General features: G+C 37.4%; 1 protein-coding gene across 4 annotated transcripts in view; it reads right to left on the reverse strand.

Annotated features, from left to right (window-relative positions):
- ANO3 (anoctamin 3) overlaps positions 1 to 12,989 on the reverse strand; it is a 379,990-nt gene that overhangs the window by 199,053 nt on the left and 167,948 nt on the right. Inside the window, exon 1 of one of the 4 annotated variants that reach the window (XM_072725372.1) lies at positions 4,271 to 4,350. The exons of the other annotated variants lie outside the window; for them this stretch is intronic. The gene's annotated coding sequence lies outside the window, so the exon portion shown is untranslated. Of the gene's footprint in view, positions 1 to 4,270; positions 4,351 to 12,989 lie in introns of those variants that run through there. 4 annotated transcript variants of the gene reach the window in all.

Consider the following 12,989-nt stretch of genomic DNA (forward strand, 5'->3'; position numbering starts at 1 on the left):
CTGTCAGTTAAGCATATGCCTTTGGCTCAGGTCATGATCTCAGGGTCCTGGCATGGAGCCCCGAGTCAGGCTCCCTGCTCCGTGGGGAGTCTGCTTCTCCTTCTCCCCATATCCTCACCCTCCCCCCTGCTCCTGCTCTCTCTCCCCCACACACTCTGTCTCTCTCTGTCAAATAAATAAATAAAATCTTCTTTAAAAAAAAATCTAAGAAACATATCAACAATTGCAATGTCTTTTTAGGTTCTGACTTGAACAACTACCAAAATCAATTTATTTGACAATTCCTGAAATATAAACAAGGGCTGAATATTAGTACCTTAAATATTAAGGATGCTATTTTAAAAATATTATAATAACATTTTGGTTTTGGTTTAAAAATTTCTTAAAGTTTAGAGATACATGTTGAAATATTTACTAAATAAGACATGATATATGGCATTTAACAAAAATTAATCCAGTAGATGGTAGAATTGAATAAAGGTATGTGTTCGACCAGAAGCCTGTAATGTTGAAGCTGAGTATATATACATAGGTATTTATTATATGATTCTGTGTACTTTTATATTATTTGGAATTTTCCTTGATAAAAAATTATAAAACTGAAAAATTAAAATAATTGAGTGGAAATTTTAGAAGGATTGTTACATAACTATTCTTATTATCCAAGTGCATTCTTTCAACCTTTTGGGGCAAAAATGTAAGCACAAATGATAAAAATATGTACAATATTTGATGAGTCAATTCCTTTTTGATATATTTTACAAAGGAAATAGTTCACAAATATCGCTAAATATGTTTTTACATTATTGGTCTTTTACCCAAAAATCCATTTCCTGTATCACTGTAATCAGGACCCAGATTTTGTCCAGGAATCCACCCATTTAAAAAAGGTGACTCTAGGGATCCCTGGGTGGCTCAGCGGTTTGGCGCCTGCCTTCGGCTCAGGGCATGATCCTGGAGACCCAGGGTCGAGTCCCACGTCGGGCTCCCTGCATGGAGCCTGCTTCTCCCTCTGCCTATGTCTCTGCCTCTCTCTCTTTCTCTGTGTCTCTCATGAATAAATAAATAAAATCTTTAAAAAAAAAAAAAAGGTGACTCTACCCAGGCCAGTGGTGGTAATACCATTTCTTGTAACTGTGATTTTTTGTAAGTGAGCATGTGACCCCATTTATATCAGTGGAAAAGAAAAGGAAGTATGCTAATGAGAGCAGAGGGGAGGCTTTCTCACTGTCAGAAGGAAATACAAGGAAGACTTTTAATGGTGGGATGTTGTGTGTGTGCGTAAGTGTAGGGCTTGCTGCAGCTGTCTTGTGATCATGAGGTGCACTAGGCTGAGGATGAGAACACCACTGTGGAGATAGAAGGGCCGACAAAGGAATATGTCCTGGATCTTTGCAGACAACACTGAGATAGCGACAGTAAATTGGTGCATTAAGCAATCCTAAAGGAGCCCTAATTTGGAATTGATGGTTATGTGAGAATATAAAGGTTCCTCATTCTGTTTAAACTGTTTTGAATTCGGTTTTCTATTATTTTCAAATCAAAATTTATTTAGGGATAGCACAGGGTTAAAAGTAACAGACTATGGGAATCCCTGGGTGGCTCAGAGGTTTAGCGCCTGCCTTCGGCCCAGGGCGTGATCCTGGAGTCCTGGGATCGAGTCCCACGTCAGGGTCCCTGCGTGGAGCCTGCTTCTCTCTCTGCCTGTGTCTCTGCCTCTCTCTCTGTCTCTATGTCTCTCATGAATAAATAAATAAAATAAAATATTTTTTTAAAAAAGTAACAGACTAAAATGAGGAATTGAATGAGTAAGGAGCTAGAGGGGGGGGGGGCAATAAATTATGGTCTGCAAGTCAAATCTGACTTGCCACTTATTTTTGTGAATAAAGTTTATTGCTCTATAGCCATATCCACCTGTTTACATATTTCACCCTATAATGTCAGAATTGTGTGATTGCAACAGAGACCACATGGCCAGCAAAACCTAAAGTATTTACTACTGGGTTCTTCACAGAAAAAAAAAGTGTGCCAACACAGGGCACTGATAACCCACTTTCAGGCCTGGGAGATGACAGCCCTTGTTATGAACTTGTAAAATAGTTTCTTAATTGTTACCTATTCTTTAAGAGTGTAATATTAGGGAAAATAAAAAAAAAATAATCAGAATGCTTCCATATGAGGACTCGTTCCTGCTTTTTTTTTTTTTAGTATCCTCCAAGAAGAGACAAAGTTTAGATAAAGTTGACTCACCAAAAAAAAAAAAAAAAAAGGAATAAAACATAGCTTTTCAAGGGGAGTTTTTTATGATGTACAATAAAAATGGATGTTTTAAATCTCATGGAGCTGGAAAACTTAATTTTCCATTTCACATCAAAGGTGGCAGGAAAAGAGCCAGAAAAGCAGAACATTTAGCAATAAAGTTCACAAACTATAAGAAAATGTGGCTGAAAGGAGGAAAGCTCATGCTATACAAGATCATAAAATATCCGGCTGCTGCTATTAGTGCATGAGATTGGCAGGAAACAAATGGCCAGTAGCACACTAAATTACAATGACACTCTAATGCTAAAGAAACCTCAAATCTGTTTCACAGAAACCTCTAATTGTTCAGCTATTACGGTCATCTGTGGATTTCTGAATTTAGACACCAGGAAGTGCATTACTAACCATATGTTTTCTCTAGAAAGGCTTTTTCCTCATCCTCCACCTAGAATAACAGGGGAGACTGTTGGAAGGTAGAACGAGGACAATAAACTGAGCAAAATTATTTTAGAGAACAGAATCTGGCTGACCTGAGAGCTCACTTTACTTCGTGACCAAGAATCCATACTTTGTTCACACTGATATGATTTATGTCAAGTCCAAGTCTCTATGGTATTTTTGATTTTCCAGTCTTCCTTTTGGGAATAGGCCTTCTTTTCTTTGGCAGGTATCCTGTTCCTTCTGCGCCCTCCTATAATGGGTATCTAGAGGTGGATGACTTAATTTCTAGCCAGAGAAACATATACCAACTTTCTAAAAAGAATAGCAACGCTCTCCAGAGATACTGGACTTTTGGATGAAAGTAGTTCATGGAGGTAACTTGGCATTTTCTCTTTTTGCGCTGTGAGATAAAAACATTATTGAGAGGTGTGCACAGCAAAAAAGGGATTCACATTGGCGGCAAAGAGAAAGGCCATGGGAGGGACTATTAATCACCTCTTGAAAAATACTCCCCATTTCCTCCTTACTAACAGGAACTTTACTCTTTAATTGTGCAACATGTGCATCCGTATAGATGCATGTTCATAAAGGTGTGTTTAATTTGTATTTACCAGGAATGCTTTGTCCACCAGTTATCTCTGATACCTAGAGTATTCTCTGACTGAAAACAAATATATGAAAAAAAGAAAAGGAAAATACTAAAAAAAAAAAAAATTATGGAATAAAAAGCAACATGCCAAATGACAGATGTACCATGTTTATGTTTGAAATTGTGAAATATGCATATCTATATGGTCAAGGACCAGAAGGTGATATGCAAAACAAATGCGCTATAATTTGCTACAAGTGATTTTTATTTCAAAATGGTTTTCAATATTGTTTTATGTTATATTTTCCATAAACAAAAAGCAATAAATAAAATTTGGGAGCTGTTCAAGATGACTTCTTCCTTTCATCTGCTATGATTTTTTTCAGCCTCGCACGCATGGGAGCTGCCTTATGCCTGTGCTGGCTGGCACACATGATCAGTTGAGTGCTTCCTCGGCATTAAGATTTGATTATGAAAATGCCCCAGCAATCCACTGTAAGCTCATAACCAGTAATAACAGAAACCACTTCTCCTAATGACCTTGCGTATTAAGTTTCCTCCAATGTTTGGGTTAATGCCCCACATCAGGAGTACGAAGGCAAAACGATCTCTGCTTTGAGGAATCACGACGTGTAGGGACATAGGCCTCACTTAACACAATGGAGTTATTGTGGCAATAAAGATGCGTATGAAGGAATCACGTCCTTAAGTCACTCGATCTGTATGTGGTTGGCAGGAATGTATGCATTTTAAAAAGTCTTTCCTAAACACTGTGTTTTAGCATGAGGTTAGCCTTTGCAGACTGCAAAATGAACAATGTAGGTCCAGAACCCAATATAATGTATCTCAAAATTGAGAAAGGCAGTTGATACCGGTAAGAGAAGAAACAGAAAGGAAGTGGGGCGGGGGGGGGGGGGATGCCTTATGTGTATTTTATGGCTTTTGTGTATTTGATGGGAGCTAAGTGAAACCACTTACATGAAGGGGGTCATCGTTTTAGATAGGCGTTGCCGGTGGGTGTGCTGCCTCACTGAAAGCACCATCCTCCTGCATAGTCCTGTTTGGGAAGGCAAATGATGGAGAGGAGTAAGACCTAGAACCCTTAGGACTTGAGTGCAAAAGTGCTCGATGAAACTCACAGATGGACAGAAGAACAGAGAATCTGGCTCCAGAGGGGAGCACGAAGGAAGTCTGGGCCCCATTTCATCTCCGGAGGGTTTGAGTGATTCCAGGTAACAGAGTGTATTGGACCAATTGGGAGCTGGGGCAGGGTACAGACAACCTGCACTCTCAACTCTGACTTTGCCTTTATAATTACATCTGCCTGGAAAGTCTACCTCCTGTCTGTACCCCAAATCCTAGTTACCTTTCCAGCCTGAGTTCAAAATTCATCACATTCAAGAAACTGGTGCTGCCCACTTAGCTCACCTCAATTTCTAAATGGCACTTGGGTAATTTGTGTTCCTCTCCCTCATCTTTCCTTCCCGGGGCTGATGAATAGAACATCACCCCAGGGGACACAAGTCCCATGATAATCTACTTGAATAGCTCCCTTGAGTTTTGCGGGCCACATCCTGTGAGGCTCCACGAAGAGGCCCTTCCTCCACGGGCCAGTGAAAGTGCTTACACACGTCTCACTCATGCCTCCGACAGTCACCTTCACACAGTTAGTCCTAATAATCACCATCCGTGCTGCACTATGCCACATGAGCCTGACAAAATCAATTTAAAATTATAAAAAAAAAATCTCAGATTTACAAAAGAAACAGGGTATATAATACACGGTGAACATGTATGTAGTAAAATGTTGTATTTGACAAATATTAACTTTTTGTTAAATTTGCTTTGGGTCATGCTTTTTAAGTCATAAAATATTGCCCATACGTATGAAATCTACGTTTTACTTCTTCACAGCTTTTCCCACCGTTCCTCCCCAAATGTAACACTAGATTCATAGAGGTCTTTTGAAAATTCATAGAGCCTTTTCCCCTTGATCATATGCTGGCTGAGACTTCGTTATTTCCTGCAAAAGCTCCCTGTAGAGTGCTTTAAAAATCATGCATGTTATTTGGCTTTCCCCAAACTTAGTGTGCCCAGAACCTTGAATGGAGTGTGATTCTGGGTACACTCTTCTTTAATGGATCGTACATCGGAGCTGCCACTTGGCCTTGCACCAGGATATTTTTAGAGTGCTCTTTTCCTAAATATTTATTGAGCTGTGCAGATTTTAATCACACGTCTCTTATGTAAGACAATACTGTTGTATGGCAACTTCTGTTTTCAAGGGCTTTGTTCACCCATCATCATAAACGACTGAGAAAAAGAGAACAGGTTTTATTCACCATTTTTGAGTTGAAAGAAACCATAGAATAAAGACTATGAAAGAGGCTGAAAGTGTCACAGCTCCTAAGGGACCAGAGAAAGAAAACATCTTACTTTTTTTTAACCATGTCTTCATCTTTTCTCAAAAGTTAAACAAAACATAGGGGCATTCTTTCAAAGATGTGTTCTTTTTGTATTAGAGAACTTCAGCTCCATTTTTATGGGGAGGGGTGGGAAACTATCTTAGAGAAGGCTCTTTCAGTGTTTTGATTTTTAAAAAAAATGCCAGATTTTTTTTTTTTGTATAAAAGAAACAGGCTAAAAAATAAAAAGGCATTTAATGATAGCAGATACAAATTTCTAAATCCTACACTGTGATGCTAGATCTAATTCATCACATCTCTTAGGGGGAAAAAAATTGTAACACCAGTTTTACCACCAAGGAAATTGAGATTCAAAGTAAGAACATATCTTAGCTAAGGTCACAGATATTCAAGACTGGAACCCCAAGACTGTCTGACAAATGCCCATATCCCTCTGTCTTTGATCTTCTTTGGTATTTTCATCTAAATGGTTAAATTAAACAATCTAAATTGTGCACAGATTGGAAACTTCCTCAGTCCGTGCGATGAGCTTGAGGCAGCATAATGCAAGTTTCCTTATACGTAAGTAACACGATGATGATAGCTGCACCTAAATGTCCTATGGACCGAGGAGAATGAGAAGCTTGAGCTTCTATACCAGGCATCTTCTAGCCCCAGGGGAGGCCGAAAAGCCAACTAACTAAACAAACATACTAAAGTAATGCCTATGGTATGGGTCATTGTGAGAAACAACTCAGATCATCCATTTTAAAGATAATCCATTTTAGGCGCTCAGTCAAGTGTTCAATACATAGTGAAAAGGCAGTACCCAGACATAGTGTACTATTATGTTATCAGTATTATTATGGAAATAAATTTGATGCTGCACCATCCAGAGTCCCCATAGAAGGGCTAGAGGAAAACTATCCCCTTCATAACCATGTGCTGATGATACCTGCTCCAGAGCTGAGGACGTCATGTCAGGTGTGGGAAGACACCCATGAAACAGGAGTCTGCTCTTGTACTTGAGAGATACACAGTGTAATGGGGGGAAATGGACAGTTTCAGATAATTCCAGTGGAGTCTGGGAAGTGTTCTGGTACATGTATATAAGAGCTAAAGGAATTTGACGATGGAAAAAGAATTCTCTCCAGATTTGAGGGAAGCATCACTATAAAAGGTGCCTGATGCTGCATCTGATGCTGCCATTGTGGGACTATAAATAAATAACAGGCCTCTAAGCCTTAGGTTTCCCATTAGCAAAGAAAGGACAACAATATTCTTCTATATAGGGGTACCTGAGTGTCTGTCGCTTAGGTGTCTGTCTCTTGATTTCGGCTCTGGTCATGATCACAGGGCTGTGAGATAGAGCCCTGGGGTGGATTCTGCGCTGGGCGTGGAGCCCGCTTAAGATTATCATTCTGTTCCTCCCCCTCTTTTCTCTCCTCTTTATTGTGAGGTGTGTGCGCGCACACACACACACACACACACACACACACATACACACACACACTGGCTAAATCGAATTTATCCAAGTTTGCATATTTGGCCCCAAATTCCACAGGAGTTTTCCTATAATATGATGTTCCCAGGAGCCTTAGGAGATTCTAAAAAGGGCTCTGGAGAAGTAATATTTGCTGCATGCTAGCTTATTTATGGATTACTAATCTATGAGATTGACAAAGAGAATTGTGAAAGTCTAAGAAATTAATTTCAAAATTTTTTCAATCCAGCTTTCATTACTGAAGACATTAATCAGTACTGTTTTTAAGGAAAGAATAGGATTTTTGACTAGTTTTGTATTTGGCCAAGGTATCATTGATTAACATTCTAACTCCATAAAGATTTTATGGATTTTCTGACTTCTAAACTTCTTTGTAATATACAAAATGTTTACCATTATAAATCAGTCTGAAAAATAACTCATTTCACAGAAACAAAGCTTTTAGGGAGTAGCATATGTAAAAATACATAGTATATGATAAAATGTCTATAGAATGGACTTTATGGGTATTACCGACAAAAAAAGCAACTGTGAGTTAGAAGGCCTGATTTCTAATCTCTGTTATGATCCAAACAAGCAGTATGACCTCCCTGAGTCCACTTTCCCATAATTATAATATCAAAACAAGATAATCTCAAAAATTCTCTGATTTTATGACTTTTTTGATTCTTATTTGGCTAAGTTTTTTCAAGCCATGTATGAATAGATCTAGCAGTCTCTGTAGAAGATATTTTATCACAAATGAGAAAATATTAGAATTTTACCCAAGTACGAAAAGCAATAGCCTGAGCAAGTGGTTTGGGAAAATAAACAAAAGTAGGTGACTTACAGAAGATCCTTATCAATGACATAGTGAGATTTTGGTGGTTAAAAGTAACCTTTGGTACCCTCAAAGCTAAATAAGCCATCTTTATCAAGCTGGTCAAAACATTCCATTATTTAGAAAGGCCACTTAAGTAAATGTCAGAATGCTTTTACAAATGAAGTGGATATTGTTAGATTAGTTTAAAAGTAAATTCATTATATTTTCAGGTCGAAAGGTTTTATCTAAATATAAAAATAACCCCTTATATTTCTACCAAAGCATTAAAAAAATAGTAGTATATACTTTAACCGTTTGTTTGTTTGTTTGAGATTTTAAAAGGATCTTTTTATAGCAATAGCAAGTCTTGAATTATATTATTTTGTGATCTGAAAAGTAAAAAATGGAGACTGATATATATAACATATATATATCAATTATAATTATAATATTATATTATATATATTAGCAAGAATTCACGCTTACGTTTGGTTTTTAATATTGAAAGCCTTCTGATCATTACGTCAACAAATGTCGACTGCTAGTGTGGCTATAGAAATTTAATTTCAATTAAGATGTATCCATTAAAACTGCTAAAAAAGATGGAATCTAAACAAGGTCAAGGGTTCCCATCCTCTGTGGGGTGGAGCATGGGGCTCTTCACTGTATTATGCCAGATGACCTTTTACACTGAGTTCCTGGCCTCTCTCCTCTGCCTTCAGATATTGATTTCTTTTTCTTTCCCTCCACCTCTTCCTTCCCCATAGAGGGAATGCTGCTGAGGTTTGAGTTTATAAGTCTTTTGAGAAGGAAATACAAGGGAAAGGATTCAACCTGCATTCACTCAATGCTACAAGGCACATAGGACTGTGTTTGGTGCTGAAGGATGGTCAAGATGAAGACCGTGTAGGATCTAAGTAGGAAAAGACAAGGATTCGCAAAACCACAAGGGGGATGGGGGTATGTGATTCAGTGCCAGAAAGAGGTAGGAATGAAGAGCTCTGGAAGCATCTTAGAAGGGCACATGAACCCAGTTGCCCCATCATTCATAGCTTTTAAGAATTAGAAGGTACATTTGAAATCATGCAGTCCAAATCTTGCCAAGGACTTTTCCGCATCAACAGAGCTAGAATCTCTATCATTATTTCTTCACTTCAAATTTTTAAACATCTTGTTTCAGTCTTCAACTTCCAGACCTCTGGCCCCTCACATCTATTCCCAAAAGCCCTATCCTGACGTCTATTACTAAGAAAACTAGAGTCTCCTTCTGAACATCCCCAATGATCTCCTAATTTCTAAACCTATTATCTTCTGGATGTCTTTTGTTGTTGTTACTTATTTACGAACGAGCATAGTTAATTTTACGTGTCAAGTTGACTGGATCACAGGGTGCCCAGATATCCGGTTAAATATTATTCCGGATGTTTCTGTGAGCATGTTTCTGGAAGAGATTAGCACCTGAATCAGTAGACTGAATAAAGTGGATTGCCTTTGCCAATATGGGTGGGTATTATTCAATGTATTGAAGGCCTGAATAGGAAAAAAAAAAAAAAAAGATGGAGGAAGAAAGGATTTGCTGGTTCTCTGCCTGACTTTTTAGCAGGCACATCAATCTTCCCTTGTACTCTGCTCTTGGTTCTTAGGTATTCAGACTAGACTGGAATCTATATCTTCCATTCCCTTCTTTGGCCCTCAAGCCTTTGACCTATACCACCTTTCTGGGTCTCCAGCTTTCATATGGCACATCATGGGACTTCTTAGCCTCCATAACTGCATCAGCCAATATATGCCCATACCTTTGCACTGTGTGGGTGGCAACTATAAGGAAAGCCAGTTAAATTACCTTTTTACAAAAGAAATGGAGTGGTCACTTTAGTCGGGCATAACTTTTTAAGGTAACAAGATGAATTAAAAATATTATTAATGAGTTAATAAGAGGATTCCCTAGTTAATACACCTAGAAATTCTGAATTTCTGAATTTGAGGGACTGATTATCCAACTCTTGGTAACCATAACCTTAATATAAAATTGAAGAAAATGTCAAAATAAAATCAAATGTGCCAAGCACATGAAGTATTAAAATATATAGCCTATTGTTTTTTGTTGTTCTGGAGAATCCTGGCTAATACAGCATAAGACAGCAATGTAAAATGTGTCTTCTTTAGGTGAAATTTTTCTCCTCTGATTTAAATGACACTTACATTTCTTTTATTTATGTGTCTTAATTTTGTTTTTGATTTTATATTTTCCATCTCCTCTTAATTTTTCTCTTCTACATATTGAATATTTCTAAAATTTATCCTTTAATCTATTCTGTATGTTGGTAAATTGAACACCAATAAAAAATAAATTTATTTAAAAAATAAATAAAAAAAATTATCCTTTAATCTTCTACTTTTTTGCCTCTATCATTGGTTCTTAAACTGCAGTATGTGCAAAAACAATTGCCTACGGGTGTGTATATTGTGTGTGTGTGTGTGTGTGTGTGTGTGTGTTAGGGACAGGGCGGAAGGCAGTTAATAAGAATATTCCCAGTACTCACTTCTCAAAATTCTGATTTAGAATTGTAAGATGGAAGTCTGAACTTTTTATCAACCCCAACAATAAATGTAGAGGGTCTATTACCTCTACATGGCCAAAGAACCGCTTTCCAAACCTACCATTTCCCTCTGTATAGTTTCACCTCTGAAACGATCAAAGGGAAACTTTCCATTCTTTGAAACGAACATAGTCATATCACAAAGAAAGTTTTTTCTCTTCAGTTGAACATCATCTTACACATAATGAACGTTTTTCTTGCTTCACATCACACCGTGTGAAGTTCACAGGTGAGCAAATGTAATGCTGTACCACATGGATGAGGACACAGAGCTCTATGCGATCAAGCCTTAGAACCACAGGCCTCACAGCTAGTGCATTATGAACACCGGGTCAGAGCCCAGCTCAATGTGACCTTTTTCGAGGACTTTCATGTGCTTAACTATGTTTTAAGTATTATAATTTTTTTGACTAAAAAGCACAGGTTCTTACAAAGTCCATTCAAAGGCATTTGGCTTATAATTACAAAGGCTGATAAATGATTCAGAAGCAGGAAAAAAAAGGGGTGACTGGGTATATGCATGGATCTTTCCATCCAGAAGTTTCCCTAAATTCAAAGTCTTAAAAATGAGAAGAGGAGACTCGCGGCAAAAAAATAAATAAATAAATAAAATAAATAAATTAGCAGAAACGGCTAAATATGACCCCTAATGACTACCAAACAATTTAGAATTTTATTAAATAGTCAACAAAGCTCCTAGGGCTCTCTGTGGACAACATGTCCACTCTCATGCCACTGCTTACAAAGTCAGATTAGCCTCCACAACAGAAAACTTGAAACAGTGATCCTTAATAGCACCAAAAAGAAAGAGGGAAGAAAGAAGGAAGGGAGGCAGGGAGGATAGAAGTGCATTCTCGGAAATACAGGTTCCAACAAGCTAGTTATATATTATTAGCAATTGGTACAGATGTGACAATTTGCAGCAGGAACTAGGGTTGAAGTTAATTTTAACAAAGTCAAAAATCGTTTAGTCCACAAGGTATTACCAAAGGAGGTGAATGATGAGGCACTGGAAATTTTGGCTAACAGGAATTGTCAAATATCATACCAAGAATATTAGAATATTCTATATTTTATCTTTCTCTCTATATGTATAGAATGGTGGTTGCTAGAGATTAGCCCATGCATTGGTCAAAGATACAGTGGAATTTATCCAGTGAGGAATGAGAGGGAAGGGATGGATTGAGAGACACTGCAGAGAGAAAGACAGGAGGAGACAGAGAGGGATAGGGAATGACCAGAGTTTGAGAGTAATGGGGAGACTAGGTGATTGAGTCAAGACAGCATCAAAATTAAGATAAAGGTTTAAAGTTCAGCAAACACTGGGAATCTTGCTGGGAGTCACCATGTATTAGCCTTGTGTTACTGGACAAATCGCTTAGATTCTGGAGTTACTATTTTACGTGTTTAAAAGCACAGCCATGGACAACCTATTGACTTGTTACAAAGATTACACATAATAAGATACGTGAAACATCCAGGACCATGTCTTGTACTTGCACCTCAATTATTTAAAAGAAATTGAAAAGAGGTGCACCAAAGTGTGAGGAGAGGAGTTCTTCATGGAACATAGCACAGGGAGAAACGTTGAGAAATGATTCAAGGTAACAATCATATTTATGCAAGATGAGAAGACAAGGCAGGAAGGAAGGATGGTGAGGCGGGGGGCGGGGCGTGGAGGGAAGGAGGAAGGGAGTCAGATTATGAGAAAGAGCAAGTTGCAGAGGCTGAAGAAAGTGAGAGATCAAGGAAGAGGGGTGGTCAGGCAGTCCGGAATCATGCTTTTCCTACCACATTTCAAAATAAACCCCAGATGATTTAAAAAGGCAAATATTGATAAAATACAACCTTCAGAAAAAACACAGGTGAATAGAGAAAATGATATGTACTAGCTCTGTGAAGAATTATATTCAACTCTGAACCAGAAGCCAAAAAATTACAAAGGAAAATTATATACATGTATATAAAATTTTATATATATATATATAAACTATATATACATTTATTTGTAACAAAACAAATCTAAAAGATATTAATATTAAAAGTTATGGAAAATTTCAATTTTTATTAATTATCTTATTTATCAGCATAAGGTATTCTCTGTTAATAAAATGCTAATGATCAAATATGGTAAATTTGAATAATTAATAAAACATTAATTCAAATAATTCACTTAGTAGAAGTTTTGTTTATTAGTGTCCATGAATAACATCAAGACATTAGTAAATAAAAATGAAAAGTAATTGGATAGATAATTCAAACAGGAGAAAATACATACAGCTTAAAAATAATTGTAAGTATTATTCACCAAAATCATATAAATTAAAACGATACTGGGGACTCTGATAATCATAAAAATCAGACACACAAACACTAAAACTCAGGT

This window comes from Vulpes vulpes, chromosome 11, assembly GCF_048418805.1.
Source record: "Vulpes vulpes isolate BD-2025 chromosome 11, VulVul3, whole genome shotgun sequence".
Classification (NCBI taxonomy): domain Eukaryota; kingdom Metazoa; phylum Chordata; class Mammalia; order Carnivora; family Canidae; genus Vulpes; species Vulpes vulpes.